At 48.8% G+C, this 14,585-nt stretch overlaps 1 long non-coding RNA gene across 2 annotated transcripts; it reads left to right on the top strand.

The window, feature by feature from the left end:
* Positions 1-9,352: 9,352 nt before the first annotated feature.
* On the top strand, positions 9,353-14,305 carry LOC309526647. 2 transcript variants are annotated; one of them, XR_014216781.1, is made up of 2 exons: positions 9,353-10,172; positions 13,569-14,305. It is a non-coding gene; the product is annotated as an uncharacterized lncRNA (long non-coding RNA). The 2 variants fall into 2 exon arrangements; XR_014216782.1 differs by having other exon boundaries at positions 9,353-11,817.
* The last annotated feature ends 280 nt before the right edge of the window (positions 14,306-14,585 follow it).

The raw sequence follows: 14,585 nt of genomic DNA, 5'->3' as shown, positions 1-14,585 counted from the left end.
CCTTGTAATACAACGCCCCGTTTCTCTCCTCAAAACCCCCGGGTTTGTCTCCCTCCCTCCTGAGACCCCTGAGTTTGTCCTGGGCGTATTCATCATGCACCGTTCCCTCTACCAGTTCCCTTTGCCCCACCAATGCCGCCCCACACACCCAGCGGTCCTCTGGAATGACATGTCTTTCTTCGGGTGCTCCCTCCCCCTCCAAATATTCAGGTTTGCGTGAGAGAGCGTCCGCCCTAACGTTCTCTGGGCCTGGCACGTAACAAATCTCAAAGTTAAATTTGGAGAACTCCTGGGCCCATCTCAACTGCCGTTGGTTGAGCACTCGCGCCGTTCTCCAATACTCTAGGTTCTTATGGTCAGTGCACACTTGCACCTTATGTTGTGCACCAATTAGCAGGTGCCTCCATCTCCGGAAAGCCTCATGAATAGCAAGAAGTTCTTGGTCGTACACCGTGTAGTTCCTCTCGGATTTGTTCAGCTTTCGCGAAAAAAAGGCACACGGTCTCCACTCTGACTCCTTCCCTGGCTGCAGAAGAAGCACCGCCCCTATGGCTCTGTCTGATGCGTCTGTTTCGACTCTCAGCTTTTTTTGTAAATCCACATGCAGAAGTTGTCCTTCAGAGGCGAAGGCCCTTTTCAGTTCCTCAAACGCTCGCTCCGCCTCCTCAGTCCAAACAAATTTCTTCTTACTGCTGAGACAGTCCGTAATGGGCGCCGTCAGGTGTGCAAAGTTTCGGATGAACTTACGATAAAAGTTCCCAAACCCTAGGAACCTCTGCACATCCTTCTTGGTTTTGGGTGTTTTCCATTCCAGCACTGCCTGGACCTTGCCGGGATCCATGGCCAATCCCTTGTCTGACAGGCGGTACCCCAGGAATTCCACCTCCTTGGTATGAAACTGACACTTCTCCAGTTTCACCCACAGCCTGTTGGCTTGCAGCCTGCTCAACACTTCTCTGACGTCTCTCACATGCTGCTCCTCATTCTCAGAATACACCAACACGTCATCTAGGAAGGCCACACAATTCTTGTAAAGCAAAGGCCCCAGTACGTGGTTCATAAACGATTGGAAGCACGCCGAGCCTGCTTGTAAGCCAAATGGCATCACGAGATATTCAAATGCCCCCAAAGGGGTGAACATGGTGGTTTTCCATTCATCCCCTTTCCTTATACGTATCAGGTTGTACGCCCCCCTTAGGTCCAGCTTTGTAAAAATCTTTCCCTTCCGCACCCTGGTCAAAATGTCGTCAATCCTGGGCATAGGGAAAGCCACGGGTTCTGACACTGCATTTAACCCCCTGAAGTCACACACCAGCCTCGGCTTGTCCGTGTGTTTTTTATCCACAAAAAACACTGGGCTACCTCCGACTGCTTTGGACTCTCTGATGAAGCCTCTCTTCAGGTTCTTGTCAATGAACTCTCTTAGCTCCTGCATTTCTCTGTCTGACATGGCATACAACTTGCCTACAGGAAGCTGTGCTCCAGGGAGTAAATTGATTTGACAGTCAAAGGGCCTATGCGGGGGTAGTTGGTCAGCTTCCTTCTCGCTGAACACGTCGCTGAGATCTGCGTATTGTGGTGGTACCTTCACCTTCTCCATTACTTCCGTCCCTGCTAGGGTGGCTTGGGCCCCTGCTGAACCCTTTCCCCCTTTGCAGTGTTCTAAGCAATGTGCTGAACCAAAGGAAACCACTCTCTGATGCCAGCCCACCAGCGGATCATGTAACGCTAGCCAGCTCATCCCCAAAATAATAGGAGCTCCTCCCAAGGTGGCCACATTAAACGCTATCAGTTCTGTGCGCCTTGCCACCCTCATTATCATTGGGACGGTCTGCAAGCTGACTTCTCCTCCGAACAACTCCCTGCCATCGATCGTGGTCACCTGCAGGGGGTTGCTTAAAGGGATCGTCTGTATCTGGTGTTCAGCAGCAAACTCTTTGCTCATAAAATTGCAGGAGCTGCCTGAGTCCAACAGCGCCTTTATCTTTAGGGGGTGTCCATTTTGCAGCTCTAGCGACACTTCAATCACTAGAGCAGGTTGAGGAGCTTCTGGCATGGGCACTTTCACTGCTCTTCGGCCTGGCTGCTGTGCCCCGACTGTGGCAACCAGGCGTTGGCTTTTACCTGCTCCGGTTTTCCCTCCTCTCTTCCCTCAACAGCTCCCACCATCCCTTGCCATTCCTTCCTCTGGGGGCAGACTCTGGCAAAGTGACCTGGCTGTTGGCAGAGATAGCATTTCCGGGCGCCTTTTCCCTCCTCCCCCCCCCCCTCACTGGGCTTTGAAACTGCGCGCGCGCGCGCTGTTCCGATTTCCATCGGCTCTGCCGGTGGGAAAGTTGTCTCTGGAATGTCAGGAATGCGGAACTCCTTCCAGCGTTCCCCCTTCCCTTCCCGCCTCTCCAAAGCTCTCGCCTCCTGGCACGCTCCTATGGTCAGCGCAGATTTAGTCAGCTGATCCATAGAATCCGCCCTAGGACCCCGGGAAAGTTCGTCTTTCACAGCCGAAGCAAGGCCTTCTTCAAATAGCATTTGAATGGGTGCCGCCGATAAGTCCCACCCCAATCTGTGAACCAGCATGGTGAACTCAGTCCAGTACTCACGGACAGATCGGCTTCCCTGCTTGCAAGCCATTAGCTGTCTGCGCACCACTCCCTCCTCAATATCGCTGGAAAACATGAGATCCATTGCACGAAAGAACTTCATGGTGTCCTTTAGGACGTCATTGTGCGTTGCCATCAGGGGTCGAACCCAGTCCCTCGCCCCCCTCTCAAGATGCCCAATCACGAAAGCCACTCGCGATTCCTCATCAGGGAATTCATCAAACTGCACATTGAGGGCATATTGCATCTCTGTCCTAAAGGCATGGTAGTCCTTGGGGTCCCCCCCAAACTTCTGCACCAATCCTGGTACCTTTCTGTTGAACTGGGTGGCTCTCCCCTTCTTGTCTGCATCCTGAGCCCTTCTCTCCTCAAGCCTCGCCGTCTGCAGCGCCAGTTGGATTTCCAACGCTCGGTACCTTTCTTCCAAGCTTGGACCCGCTCCAACTCCTGCCTCTCCGGTTCCAGCTGGGTCGCTCATGATGCCTTCTCCTGCACAGGCAGCTTACAAAGACTGTCGGAATGCTGTGATGGGATGATTAGCTGCTTGTGCGTAAAATCGTGGTCCCTCAGAGTTTGTGCAACTCCACAAACCTCTGTGTGTGACAGAGCTCCTCAGACATGTCTGCCCTAGTCACTTGCAGATTCCGACAGTGGTTGTTTTCGGAAGCGCTTCCAGCATAGAAGCTCCTTAACGGAAACACGTCTTCTGGACTCACGACGTGACAGCTTCCGGCGAGGAATGGGTCTCCCTATGGGAGCTTCTGACACCTCCCCACTGTTCTCGCTGGACGTGTCCCTGAGCCCTCCCTCTTGCTCGCTTTCCCTCAGAGATCCTTCCCCTTCCCTGCTAGTTCCTGCTTTAGCTGCTGCGTCTCTCTCCGCATTCATGAGACCTTCCTCCAGAGACCCATCTCTCCCCCTGCTGGTCCCTGCTTTCGCTGCTGAGTCCCTCCCAGCCTCCATGAGCCCTCTCCCCACCTGTTCCTCCGATGGCAGTTCCCTGACAACGTGCATACGCACATCCCGGGAGCTACAGGTCCCAGCACACTTAAACTACAGTTCCCAGCTCCCTTGGCACACTGCGCTTTCCAGAGCCCCGAAGAAACTACAGTTCCCGACGCCCTTAACAAACTGTAGAGATCTGCGTGGATCTGGATCTGATAGTTTGCTCTTTACGGTGGAAGGGAATCACATGGAGGCCTCTTTTACGTGTTCTCTACCATTTGTGTCCTTGTTCCTTTTAGCTTGCTCCTCATCTGGATTTCTTTCCTGTGTGTACTCATAGATTTACATTTTTTGTCAGCTCTTTCATTTCTCTGGAGGAGTGTTTATCGGTTGTTGTTTAGTCGCTTAGTCGTGTCCGACTCTTTGTGACCCCACGGACCAGAGCGCACCAGGCACTCCTGTCTTCCACTGCCTCCTGCAGTTTGGTCAAACTCATGCTGGTAGCTTCGAGAAGACTATCCAACCATCTCGTCCTCGGTCGTCCCCTTCTCCTTGTGCCCTCCATCTTTCCCAGCATCAGGGTCTTTTCTAGGGAGTCTTCTCTTCTCATGAGGTGGCCAAAGTATTGGAGCCTCAGCTTCAGGATCTGTCCTTCCAGTGAGCACTCAGGGCTGATTTCCTTCAGAATGGAGAGGTTTGATCTTCTTGCAGTCCATGGGCCTCTCAAGAGTCTCCTCCAGCACCATAATTCAAAAGCATCAATTCTTTGGCGATCAGTTTATCGGTAGTACCTTGAATAAATAGACAAATTAGGGATTTTTTCCTTTTAATGTTATAGGATATCATCTTTTAATGCTGTAGGATACCATCAATAGACATTTTTTATCATTTTCTGCATACAATTGTTTTATAATTCCTAATAAATTATGTTCTATGTTTTGAAATTAACTCCAGTACGTTGGTCTATTGATCTTCATTGTATTCTTTAGTAGTATTTAATGTGATTATAGGTAGAGGAATTTAAGGATTTTGTTGTAGTTTACTATGATTATTGGCTAAATTTCCCTATCTATTAGCTAAAAGATTTGTAATATAAAGTGATCTTTGACTCCCCAATGATATGGACCACAAGCAAACAAAGAAAAACTTGGAAGTCAAGAGATGTGGAAAAATTAATCTCAATTCAAGATGGTGGCACTCTGCTCCCTGGGTCCATGCAACCAGCTGTTTTGGCACCACTCAATAATGACAGCCAAAACTGAGCCTGCAAGCTCTAAGGTAGCAAGCGTGCACAATTTATTAAAATTGACAACGGCTCCAAAAAATGGGCTTCCAGGAAGCAGTTGTTCAAGAGGCAATGTCCCAAAGAGAAAAGCAGGAAGCCTCAAGGTTGGTGGAGCTTGAGAGCATTAGTCAAGTGTGGGAATGCCTTGGTGCAGGGGGTGAAATGGTGAGTATCAGGCCCTGAAGTCGTAGTACAGATACCACCTTGCAGCAACAAGAAGCTGGACTTTTTGCCAGCAAAAACCACTCGTTTACAAGGGCTAAGTCACCATAAGAATTTGCATTTGGGGGGTGTTGCGAAGGGACACAGTGCAGTTAAAGCCTTCTTGATTTGTCAGCTAGCCAGGATCGACAGACGGAAAGAGCACATAGGTAGGCCCTTTGGCCCCACCCCTGCCAGAGTAGTCCCCCCTGCCAACATGCTCTCATCTTTGCACTATTGCAATGCACAACCAAATATGAAATAGTGTGCAGAGCTTGGGAGAAGGGCACACACACCAGGGCGGGAGGCAGGGAGCGCAGGAGAACAGCAACAGATCTGCTTATTCCAATGTAGGGCCATAAGAAGGCCCTTTCTTTCACGGCAAATGTTTATTATTCAAGAGCAGCGAAAAATCCTGTGTTCTGAGTGGGGGGGTTGCCCCCCCATGCAACTAAAGAGGAAAGGAATTTGTAACTTTGCTGGGGAATGTTTCCTTGCTCAGAAGCTAGTTTCCCAGTGTTTCATGAGCCTTAAGTAGGTCTCCATTTGAGAGACAAATGTTATTAAAGGCAGAAGCTTCCCTAGCCAGCAATTGTCTATCTGAGTCCAGTTTTAATTTTGATTTGGTTGGACAGAGGAGTTGTAAGGCTCCTGATATCAGTCTCTGTGAGACTTCCTGGCCTCTTCTCTTGGGAAATTCCAACTCCCCCCCTTCCCCCTGTCTCTTTCAGCACCCCCCCTTCTTACTTCTGTGCCAGGTAAATTTACTTCCGAGTAAGCTTCCCTTAACAAGAAATCTGCAATAGGGGGGAAATGTTTGCTAAAGGTACCGCACGTCTAACTTTCCTGTGTGGTTATTTTAAAAATCTTAATTAGGCTTCCTATTCTTATACAAGTTATGGAAAGAAAAAAATGTTCATTTTGTATTCCTATTAAATCCAATCTATGGCTGTTTTATTATTGTTGAGTGGTTGTATCAATTGAATTAACCCTTATTTCAGGATCTGAGATCTATACGAGGTTGGATACTTCTATTTTCCTCCTCCTTAGGGTGTGATAGGCAGCATTCAGGATAGGAGCGTAGATGTTTCCTTTCCAGTTGTGCATCTGTACTTAAATGCGTGTGTCTCTTTGGTAGTACAAATCTTGCTGTAAACCCTGTATTTTGGAGGGTTGGACTAGATGACCCCAGGGTCCCTTTCAACTCTCCCAATTTTATGGCTATGTGGAAGCCAATGAGTCTGCAAAGCATTGGAGGGCATTTAAAATTCTGGGGTAATGTGATGGGTTGAAGTTTAGCCTAGCTTTGCTTTTTTGGTATAGAAAGATGGTTTGGTTTCAGAGTTGGAATAAAGTTTTAAAAAGGGTGCGAGGTGTCCGGAAACACCCCCCCCTCTCCCTTAGAAGGAGATTTTATAGTCAGGAGGCCCCTTTTGAGGAATGTAGCTCAGGCGATGAGATAACGGGTGACTCCTGTCTGGGAGAAAAGAGGGAGGCTGAAACAGGAGGAAGGGGGGCTTACAGACAGTACATGTACGTACTGTCTCCCCACATAAACCCTGTGCCATCCTCAGATTTGTTTCAAAAGGGGGGGCCGCTAGGGGCGCATTGGAAGATGGACGACAATACCATCTCTCCGGCCCACACGAGGTAATTAAGAGGCTGATATGGGAGTATGCAGCCTCCCTTGTTACCCCAAGGGAATGGGGAACACTGCCTCGCCTGCTGTTGCCATATATCACCCTCAAGTTCGAAAGAAGGGGGTGAGGGCACAAGGCGCACAGCACTCGTGTGGGACGGCTCTCCCGGACGCTGTCTCTGGTCGCGCAGCCTGTTTGCAGCAACTCAAAATAAACAATTAGAGAGAGAAGCAAATGCACGTATTTCGAGTGAAGAACGGGAGTTAAGATTGCTAATTGAAGTGACCTCTGTGAAGTGGAGCGACGGCTGGATTTAACAGGAAAAGATATCAAGAAGAAGACACATCAAAGGGTCGGTATGTTGGAACGGGACGGAATGGGGGGGACTTTTCTTTTTTTATCTTATGTGATTACCTAACAATCCCCCCCCCCCCAGGAAGAATCTTTGCAATTACTGAATATAAGCGGAATGATTAAGAACTGTGTGGAAATGAATTACTAATCAAAGACGTGAAATATTTGGAAAGGAATGAAAGGCCTTTGGAATGAAGCAGTTATAAAAAGAGACTCGTTAGGAAGCAGGCCTGGTGGATTTACGATGGGGGGGGGGGAGACCATGGCTTTGTTATTATATCGGAATGTGAGTTTGACCTGGCAGAACCCCCTAAGAAGTCTGAGGAGAGAGTGACAGGCCTGTGAGGATTAATGGGCAGACTTTAAGAATGCTTTGTACGGAAGTGTTGAAATGGCATCTGTCTGTTTGAATATGGCTCTTGGAGGAACGGAAAATCCACACAGGATATAACAACGTTTGTTTTTAACCCGCTTGTGGAGACTACCTGAGGTCACAAAGAAAGGAATATACGATAACAACAAGAAGATGAAGAAAACAATAGAGAGAAGATTGGACAGAACTGTGAATACTATTTGGACAGAACTGTGAATATTAAAGCAGCAGCAAGAGAGACGTTTGGATCCTTTTCTGAGCTCGAAGTATGGGTACCCCCAACAAAAAATTAAAAATTTGGCTTTGTAATTTGGAATTAATGTGATTTGATTGGTTTGTTAATAAAAATTATATGAAAAAAAGACTTGTTTCGAGGGGTTGGGGGAAATGCCAGAACAGATTTTGGGGGTACACACTAAGAGAAAAGAAAGTTCCATTGCACAGTGAAAAGTCTTGCATTGGATTGATTTCTCCCCGCGTTTTTTTTGTGCCATATGTTTTTTAGCGAGCTGCCGAAGTAGCCTTTCATGTGAAACTCCTTGTGGACTTTTGTTAAAACAAACTCCGTTATCCACGTTCAAAAATGAAAGAAAGAAAGCAAGAAAAAATGCACAAATTGATACAGCAAAAAGTCCTAAACACAGGAGAAGGTGAAATGCTTTGACCCAATTTCAACAAAAAGCACATCCATCATTCTGACCTGTAAGTAAATATATATATATATATATACAGATATGATTTTTTGGGAAGGGAGTAATAAAAGACTTTGAACCCCCCTTGGCCATCCCATGCGGAAGATCTTGTCAAATCCTGTGCAGTTGAGATGGAGGAAGGCTGTGCAAGTGATCTTGTCATTCCAGAGGAATCCTGCACAGTTTACCTTTTTTTACTTTACTTCTGATTAATTTTCTTATTGTGGCTAGTTCAAGGTACCTGCACCACAACTTTGAATTGTTATTCATTTTTCCTTGGTATGAATTCGTTTTTCCATATTCTGCTATTACATCAAGAAACGATCCCCTGAGAGGTTTTTCGGTGGAAACAGATGGATTTTTATCATTGGAAACAGAATGAGACCGCAAGGTCTGAACAACTTTTTTTGGAAAAAATCCCTAAGCCGCGCGGTCACAATTTCAGCAAAAATCTGACGTTCTGCAATTCACTCAAAAATGGTGCCAAAGTGTTGCAAACGATCCCCTGACAGGTTTTTCGGTGGAAACAGATGGATTTTTATCATTGGAAACCGAATGAGACTGCGAGATCTGAACAACTTTTTTTTGAAAAAATCCCTAAGCCGCGCAGTCACAATTTCAGCAAAAATCTGACGTTCTGCAATTCACTCAAAAATGGTGCCAAAGTGTTGCAAACGATCCCCTGAAAGGTTCTTCCGTGGAAACAGATGGATTTTTATCATTGAAACAGAATTAGCCCTCTAGGTCTGATCAGCTTTTTTTTAAAAAAAATCCCTAAGCCAATTCACTCAAAAATGGTGCCAAACTGTTGCAAACGATCCCCTGACAGGTTTTTCGGTGGAAACAGATGGGTTTTTATCATCCAGAACAGAATTAGCCCTCAAGGTCTGAAGAACTTTTTTTTAAAAAATCCCTTAAAAATCCCTTAAAAAATCACAATTTCAGCAAAAATCTGACGTTCTGCAATTCAATCAAAAATGGTGCCAAAGTGTTGCAAACGATCCCCTGAAAGGTTTTTTCGGTAAAAACCTTTCATCATTGAAACAGAATTAGCCCTCCACGTCTCAACAACTTAAAAAAAAAAAATCCCTAAGACACACGGTCACAATTTCAGCAAAAATCTGACGTTCTGCGATTCACTCAAACATGCTGCCAAACTGTTGCAAACGATCCCCTGAAAGGTTTCTCTGTGGAAACAGATGGGTTTTTATCATCGGAAACAGAATTAGCCCTCGACGTCTGAATAACTTTTTTTTGAGAGAGAGAGAGAGAGAGAGAAGGAGAGAAGCAGAACTGTCTCCAAAGAACCAAAAATGTCACATTTTCTCATGGGCATTTTTCTTTTTGCACAACAAGGGATAGAAAGGAAACTTTGGGCAATCTCAGAGCCAGAGAATATGGGGCATCTGTGGCCCTCCAGGCTGTTATAGACTGCAATGGGGGGCAGTGTGCTTTAGTGGTTAGAGCACTGGACTGGGACTGGAGGTTTCGAATCATGCCCCACAGCCAGGCCATGTTCCTCTGGCCTCATGAGGAGCCTCTTTTGTGGGGCTAGCGAATCTGGGACTAGGCCACGTGGAAAGGGTCTTGCAGGGTGCGGCCTTCACGCCATCAGCCAGGCAATTTTATTTCATACCACACCATAGGGCAGCCATTTTGTGTTTTGCTATGTTCTCATTGGTAGCCAATTGGTGGACTGGCCCATGTAGCCCTTTCCCAAAATTGGTCTGGCTCCGTCTAAGGCAGCTTCCTCCATTCTTATCATATGAAATACCCCACTTTGTATATTAATAGGAGCGCAGGATGTTCTGCATATATATCCTAAAAGGAGGGGGGGGGCAAATCTCATGAGCGATATGTTCAAATGTGTTTTTCCGCTTGGGGGGCTGCTGCGTCGCTTATTCCTGAACCTTTTCTTCCTCCCAAATGCCCTGAAGATCCATTGCACACCTTGACTTGCATGAAACCTCCTCTCTCTTATTTGCTCAGGGAACCAGACTGGGAGAAGGAGGAATGAAGGAAAACAGAAATCCGGCCTGAGAACGGAGGTCCCTGTCAAGAGAATGGCCAAGATCTCCTCAGGTGAGGATGAAAGGGGAGGCAGGGAAAAGCAAAGAGCCCCTGAAAACATCCCCACACTCGGGAAGAACTTGTCGGCCAAACCCCTGCACGGAAGTGTATCTGCAAGAAGACGGTCAGCACTTTTCTATTGGATGGGTGTCACTGAGCAGAGTTTTCAATGGAGATGGTGTATCCTGATTAAGTGGGGGAAACAGAACGGGAGAGCATTTGGGTGTGGAGGATGTCATGCAGATACAGAACTGGACTTGCGTATTTGACGGGGTGAGCTCCCGTTGCTCGGTCCCTGCTCCTGCCAACCTAGCAGTTCGAAAGCACGTCAAAGTGCAAGTAGATAAATAGGTACCGCTCTGGCGGGACGGTAAGCGGCGTTTCTCTGCGCTGCTCTGGTTTCGCCAGAAGCGGCTTAGTCTTGCTGGCCACATGACCCGGAAAAATCGTCTGCGGACCAACGTCAGCTCCCTCGGCCAGTAAAGCCAATGAGTGGCGCAACCCCAGAGCCGTGACTGGACCTAACTGTCAGGGGTCCTTTACCTTTTTAAAAGCACTGCACACTGCCATGCGATGTGAAAGTGCTTCATCTTATCAATGGTCACAACTCCTGGGATGAATGGATGGCTCCAATGCTCCATTTGCTGCCTTCCTTCAAACATTAACATTTGTGTATGTTCTAAGATGTTTCAAATAGTCAAAAAGATGACAGCTTTTAATTCCTCTGAATTTGATATCTACTTTAGATTTTTAAAGGCTGGCTCCCAAAGTTATTTCAGGTGAAATTGATGGATTTAGGCCCATTGCTTGGCCGAATGTTAATCACACACACACACACACACACACACACACACACACACACACACACTTCAGTGGAAACTGCATGCAGCTGAGCACCTCACATTCAGAGCATCAACACAGAAAGGAACAGGAAGGAAGCAACACAAATATTTTGACTGAAGTGTCTTAGGAAAGCGATTTTAAATCATGGGCACCTAGGTTCTGAAAATGGTGTTGCCCATATTGGTGTGAGTGATGGGGTCCCATGGCACAAATTTCATGTAATCCCAGTGCAAAGGAAAAGAGCTAAGATCTTCTCCCTTACTATAATGTCCAAACAAGATGGGATGGGGAAGAAGAATGATAGGTTTGTAAGGAGTCTTCAATAATTTTGCCAAGGAGATTCTTATTGTTCAGGGCCTCATGCTATTAGCCTTTCTTGTACATGGAGATCCTTTATGAAATGCATTCAGGACCATCAAACAAATTTGTACTGAGATACACACATCACCATTTTTACTGCTGGAACTGCTCTGAATCTGACTTCAGGAAGAACGTGTTTTTAACTGCACAGTGTCCTGGAAAAGACACTCTGCATTGGGAAAGAAGGGAACTCAGTTCCCTCCCATTTTCCACTTTCCTGATGTTCCAAATGACCAGTACCTTGGACTTATGATTTGTGTTGTTGTCAGGATTCTAACTGTAACTGTAACTGACCTAAGAATTCTGCGGAGCAGTTGCTGCTGTGGCTGGCCGGCTGCTCAGGCGAACGTCAGCTCAGTGGCCAACAGCTCAGTCTTCTTGAGGCTCAGGAGCACCTAGCAAATACCTGCTCTGTTCCTGGCACTCTAGACTGTAGCTGAGGAAGGCATTTCACGTAAGTTTATGGATTAAGCATTCCTCACTATGCCATCAGGTGTGTTTATGCTCGGTGGAAAAGGATAGCTGCAGTAGCAGATAGCAGGACAGCGAAACATGAGCAGCTCCCATCCACAACAGGTTGCTGATTTTCACAGCAACAGTGCAAGAGTACAGTGGTACCCCGCAAGACGAACGCCTCGCGAGACGAAAAACTCGCAAAACGAAAGGTTTTTTCGTTTTCGAGTTGCCTCGCAAGACGAATTTCCCTATGGGTTTGCTTCGCAAAACGAAGCTTGCCCCGGGGACAGCGGGTCTTCTCTTTTGAAGCAAGGGGCGGTGGGGAGATCACTTCTCCCCACCGCCCCTTGCTTCAAAAGAGGTCCGGGGGCAGCGGGAAGCGCTTCCCGCTGCCCCCGGACCTCTTTTGAAGCAAGCGGCTGCGGGGAGATTGCTTCTCCCGGTGCTCCGAAGCGGGGCGGGGGGGGGGGCGGGAACACCTGCCCCAGCTGCCGGGCTTTGTAGCGCTGCTGCGAAACCGGGCGGGGGGCGGGAACACCTGCCCCAGCCACCCCGCTTCAGAACGCTGCTCCGAAGCGGGGTGGGGGGGACGGGAAAACCTGCCCCAGCCGCCGGACTTCGTAGCGCTGCTGCGAAGCCGGGCGGGGGGCGGGAACACCTGCCCCAGCCACCCCGCTTCGGAACGCTGCTGCGAAGCCGGGCGGGGGGGGCGGGAACACCTGCCCCAGTCGCCGGGCTTTGTAGCGCTGCTCCGAAGCGGGGTGGGGGGCGGAAACACCTGCCCCAGCCACCCCGCTTCGGAACGCTGCTCCGAAGCGGGGTGGGGGGGACAGGAACACCTGCCCCAGCCGCCGGGCTTCGTAGCGCTGCTGCGAAGCTGGGTGGGGGGCGGGAACACCTGCCCCAGCCGCCGGGCTTCGTAGCGCTGCTGCGAAGCCGGGCGGGGGGGGCGGGAACACCTGCCCCAGCCACCCCGCTTCGGAACGCTGCTCCGAAGCAGGGTGGGGGGGCGGAAACACCTGCCCCAGCCACCCCGCTTCGGAACGCTGCTCCGAAGCGGGGCGGGGGGGGGCGGGAACACCTGCCCCAGCCGCCGGGCTTCGTAGCGCTGCTGCGAAGCCGGGCGGGGGGGGGGCGGGAACACCTTCTGAAGGCGGGCGGGGGGCGAAAGTCTTTGTCCCCCCTGCCTGCCTTCCCAGGGGCTTTTAAATCGCCCCGGACAGTGGAGAAGTCCTCCGCTGTCCCAGGGCGATTTTAAAATGCCGCCCGCCATCATTTTAAGGTCGCCCGGACAGCGGAGAAGTCCTCCACTGTCCCAGGGTTTTTTAAAAATGCTGGGGGTGGGAAGAAAAGCCCTTGTCCCCCCCCCCAGCCTTCAGAAGAGGTCCGGGGACAGACTGTCCCCGGACCTGGTCTGAAGGCGGTTTCCCTAGGAACGCATTAATTGATTTTCAATGCATTCCTATGGGAAACCGTGCATCGCAAGACGAAAAAACCGCAAGACGAAGAGACTTGCGGAACGAATTAATTTCGTCTTGCGAGGCACCACTGTATATTAAATCAGTAGCAGTTTGCTGGAAGAAAGTATGTGTGGATCAGATGTCTATACCTAACCGGGGGGTGGGGGGGGAGAGCAGGGGAACTCTTTCTTTGGCTGCTTCTTTCTGTGCATGGAAGGATGTCCTTCAATGACTAGACATGCTTGTTATTCCCTCTCTCACTGCATGTTGTCTTCTCTTTTGTTTCCAGGATGTCTTCCAAGGTCTCCCCTGCTCCCCTCATCTCCAACCCCCCCCTGCGGGTGAAAGAAGGCTCCCTGGTAGTCAGATGGCTGAGATTGGTGTCCTGCCTCCTCTTATGTGCATTCCTGATGGATATTATGGCCTGGATGATGTGCATTGCCTCAATAGCCATTGTCAACTGGCGAGTGTGGCGTGTCGAAAACATAAAGGGAATTGCCTCTGAAAACATCTGGATCGGGATCTGGCAGGTCTGTTTTTTGAAAGACCCTTCTAACGACGGAAACTATTATTACCATTGTGAAGAGCTCCATGAACAACATCCAAACCTCCCGAGGGAAATTTTTGTTGCTCAGGACTTAATGGCCTTAGCTGCCATTATGAATTCAGCGGCCCTTGGATTACAGGCATTTGCCCTCTGCAATGTGTTCGAGACCAGAAACCATAAGGATTTTCTCTTAACCTTTTTTGGGCTTGGAGCTCTGCTGAACTTACCAGCAGGGATACTCGTCCTGATTTCCGTGATATGGAACATGTCTGCTGTCTTACAAAATGGGGAAATTGACTTCCCTGAAACTTTTGAGTTGCCTCAAATTCCCAGCAAGCAGCATATTGGACCTTCTATTTATCTAGGCTGTATTGCTGGGGGTTTCCAGCTGCTGAGTGCAGCATTGGTTGGGATGGAGAGATGTTGCATCAGGACCACCGCAACAGATACATCTCAAATAGAAACTGTAGTGGTGATTACCCCAGGAAGTGCGGTGAAAAGCGAGAGTCTTACTACTTGTTCGAAGTGTGGTTCTCTGCTGGACCTGGTAATTCAAGAGAAATCCTCCGCAGTGGAGATGGAGGAAACCCATGCGGAAGATCTTGTCAAATCCTGTGCAGTTAAGATGGAGGAAGGCTGTGGAAGTGATCTTGTCATTCCAGAGGAATCCTGCGTAGTGGAGATGGAGGAAAGCTGGGCAAGTGATCTTGTCATTCCAGAGGAATCCTGCGTAGTGGAGATGGAGGAAAGCTGTGCAAG

Source organism: Podarcis vaucheri (assembly GCF_965113315.1).
Source record: "Podarcis vaucheri genome assembly, chromosome: 2".
Classification (NCBI taxonomy): domain Eukaryota; kingdom Metazoa; phylum Chordata; class Lepidosauria; order Squamata; family Lacertidae; genus Podarcis; species Podarcis vaucheri.
The sequence above is the reverse complement of the archived record's forward strand: the minus strand, read 5'-3'. Positions and strand labels throughout refer to the sequence as shown.